The following is a 3911-nucleotide window of genomic DNA, read 5'->3' as shown; positions in this document are numbered from 1 at the left end:
ACCCACCCACACTCACTCAACCACCCACACTCACCCACACTCACTCAATCACCCACACTCACTCACCCACACTTACTCAACCACCCACACTCATCCACACTCACTGACCCACCCACGCTCACCCACACTCACTCAACCACCCACACTCACCCACACTCACTCAACCACCCACACTCACCCACACTCACCCAACCCCCCACACCCACCCACACTCAACCACCTCCAAACACACACAACCACCTCTACCCACCCACAGTCACCCACACTCACTCAATCACGTACACCACCACCTCTACCACCACCACCACTACCTACAACACTACCTACAACACTGCCACTGCCTCAACCACCACCACCATCGCCTCTACCACCACCACCGCCTCTATCACCACCACTACCACCCTCTCCACCACCACCGCCTCTACCACCACCACTACCACCCTCTCCACCACCACCGCCTCTACCACCACCACGACCTACAACACTGCCACTGCCTCAACCACCACCACCCTCTCCACCACCACCGCCTCCACCACCACCACCACAACCACCCTCTCCACCACCACCGCCTCTACCACCACCACAACCACCCTCTCCACCACCACCGCCTCTACCACCACCACCACCACCACAATGCCGACCAATCCGCTCGTTCCAAACCAAATAATCGGCGCTCACTCCACCCCCTCCCCTCGGCCCCCTCCCCTCGCCATGGCAACCGCGATGCTCAGTGCCGATCGGCGCGCGCGCAGCACGGAGCAGCAGCAGCGCGGGACGCCGCCTGGTGAGGAGGGAGAGAGAGAGAGAGCGAGAGAGAGAGAGAGAGCTCACCACCCTGGTGAGGAGAGAGAGAGAGCTCACCAGCCCTGGTGAGGAGAGCTCACCAGCCCTGGTGAGGAGAGAGAGCTCACCACCCCTGGTGAGGAGAGAGAGCTCACCACCCCTGGTGAGGAGAGAGAGAGAGCTCACCACCCTGGTGAGGAGAGAGAGAGAGCTCACCACCCCTGGTGAGGAGAGAGAGAGAGAGAGCTCACCACCCCTGGTGAGGAGAGAGCTCACCAGCCCTGGTGAGGAGACCTCACCACCCCTGGTGAGGAGAGAGAGCTCAAGAGCCCTGGTGAGGAGAGAGAGCTCACCACCCCTGGTGAGGAGAGCTCACCACCCCTGGTGAGGAGAGAGAGAGAGAGAGCTCACCACCCTGGTGAGGAGAGAGAGAGCTCACCACCCTGGTGAGGAGAGAGAGAGAGCTCACCACCCTGGTGAGGAGAGCTCACCACCCTGGTGAGGAGAGACCTCACCACCCCTGGTGAGGAGAAAGAGAGAGCTCACCACCCCTAGTGAGGAGAGAGAGAGAGAGCTCACTACCCCTGGTGAGGAGAGCTCACCAGCTCTGGTGAGGAGAGCTCACCACACCTGGTGAGGAGAGCTCACCACCCTGGTGAGGAGAGAGAGAGAGAGCTCACCACCCCTGGTGAGGAGAGCTCACCACCCCTGGTGAGGAGAGCTCACCACTCCTGGTGAAGAGAGAGCTCACCACTCCTGGTGAGGAGAGCTCACCACTCCTGGTGAAGACAGTGAGCTCACCACTCCTGGTGAGGAGAGCTCACCAGCCCTGGTGTGGAGAGCTCACCAGCCCTGGTGAGGAGAGAGAGCTCACCACTCCTGGTGAGGAGAGCTCACCACCCTGGTGAGGAGAGCTAACCACCCCTCGTGAGGAGAGAGAGCTCACCACCCCTGGTGAGGAGAGCTCACCACCCCTGGTGAGGAGAGAGAGCTCACCACCCCTGGTGAGGAGAGCTCACCACTCCTGGTGAGGAGAGAGCTCACCACTCCTGGTGAGGAGAGCTCACCACCCTGGTGAGGAGAGAGAGCTCACCACCCCTGGTGAGGAGACCTCACCAGCCCTGGTGAGGAGAGAGCTTACCGGCCCTGGTGAGGACAGAGAGCTCACCACCCCTGGTGAGGAGACCTCACCACCCCTGGTGAGGAGAGCTCACCACTCCTGGTGAGGAGAGAGACCTCACCACCCCTGGTGAGGAGAGCTCACCACTCCTGGTGAGGAGAGAGAGCTCACCACACCTGGTGAGGAGAGAGCTCACCACCCCTGGTGAGGAGAGAGCTCACCACCCCTGGTGAGGAGAGAGAGCTCACCACCCCTGGTGAGGAGAGAGCTCACCACCCCTGGTGAGGACAGAGAGCTCACCACCCCTGGTGAGGAGAGCTCACCACCCCTGGTGAGGAGAGAGCTTACCACCCCTGGTGAGGAGAGAGCTTACCGGCCCTGGTGAGGAGAACTGACCGCTGGTGAGCAGCGCTCACCCCTGGCGACGACAGAGCGCTCACCCCTGCTGCTGTCCCCGCGGCGAGCAAGTGGTGAGTGGCCCCCCGAAATCGGGGAGGGGTGGGGGGGTCCGATCGTGGGGGGGTGGGGGATGGGGGGGCCCGATCGTGGGGGTGCTGCCGCTGCTGCCGCTGCTGCCGGCCTCCCTGCGAGCTTGCCGCTGCTACGGTCACTCCGGGTTCCTCGCGGCCACTCTCCCCGGGCTTTCATCTCATTCACGCGTTCCAACTGACCGTCCGTCCGTCTACCTGTCCATGTGTCCATCTTTCCATCCATTGGTCCGTCCGTCTGTCTGTCTCTCTATCCATCTATCTGTCCATTTGTCCATCTGTAGGTCTATCCATCTCTCCATCCGTCTGTCTGGTTGTCCACCTTCCCATACGTTGGTCCATCTATCTATCGATGTATCCTTCTGTCCACTTGTCCGTCTGTCCGCCTGTCCCTCTGTCACCCTTATCCTCATAAAAACGATCCAACATTTAATTAATGCAAAGTATAAAAGTCGCATTGCCGTTCGGCACTTTGCCCCAGAGATAACCGGGCCATGTCGATCTCAGCGTTGTTGCAGTCAGATTGACAATCGTAGGGACTGATGGACGCACGAGCAGAGGGATGGACAAATCGAGGGATGGACGAACGGATAGATTGACAGACGGATGGACTAACACATTGATGGACAAACGGAGGGATGGACGGACAGATGGATGGACTAACGGATTGACTCACGCGTAGATGGACAAACGGAGGGATGGACGGACAGATGGATGGACTAACGGATGGACCCACACGTAGATGGACAAACGTACAAACAAACGGACGGATGGACGGACACAGCCCAGAGTAGAATCCCGCATCCGCCTCTTGCCCTGGCCGGTCCCCAGGCCGTGCCACGCTGATTCACCGCTCACGAAGAGAGACAGCGAGAGACAGCGAGAGAGCGTTTCACGAAAGACACACGTGACAAGTTATCGCGTTTTTCACGCCAACTTGCTCATTTTTTGTACGTTTCTTTTTTTAAATGAAATGTTATTGGCCAAGCATCTCTAACGCATGATCCTCTTGAAAACGACTCTTGAGACTCTGTGAAGACGAGACTCAGGCATGGAGAGCTGGAATGTGGCTCACACTCCACGCATTGGTGGTGCGGTTACGGTAACGACGGCTTGACCGACAATCATGGTGATGACGGTGATGGTGAAGATGGTGACAATGATGATGACGATGATGGTGATGATGGTGATGGTGACGATGGTGATGACGATGATAACGATAATACTGCGAGCGCTGCTAATTGTAATTAAGAACAGTCTTTAACTTATCTTGATGACGAACGTGTTTGAGTAATCCGTGTTTACTGATTTGTAATGAAAAACGATGGAATGCGTTGCAACTTACACCTGTTGAAAATAATGTACGTACATTGTATCTATCCTAAATATCATTATTAATATTGCAAGGTATTTTTCTTCTTTTATGGGCTAGGTGCGATTAGAATCAAGGGAGCAGGCGTACACGATGTTCAGAATTTTAATTACAAATCGATTTTTGGTAGTTTTTAGATTAATGATTT

At 57.1% G+C, this 3911-nt stretch overlaps 1 protein-coding gene across 2 annotated transcripts in view; it reads left to right on the top strand.

Moving 5' to 3' along the window:
- The first annotated feature begins 1209 nt into the window (after positions 1-1209).
- LOC116951105 (metabotropic glutamate receptor 2-like) overlaps positions 1210-3911 on the top strand; it is an 87723-nt gene continuing 85021 nt past the window's right edge. For both annotated transcript variants that reach the window (XM_076073419.1, XM_076073417.1), the window contains exon 1: positions 1210-2373. The gene's annotated coding sequence lies outside the window, so the exon portion shown is untranslated. The remainder of the gene's footprint in view (positions 2374-3911) is intronic.

This window comes from Petromyzon marinus, chromosome 42 (genome assembly GCF_048934315.1).
Source record: "Petromyzon marinus isolate PM22_M1 ecotype Great Lakes invasive population chromosome 42, UKy_Petmar_22M1.pri1.0, whole genome shotgun sequence".
Taxonomy (NCBI): Eukaryota; Metazoa; Chordata; class Hyperoartia; order Petromyzontiformes; family Petromyzontidae; genus Petromyzon; species Petromyzon marinus.
This window is presented reverse-complemented; position numbering and strand designations above follow the sequence as displayed.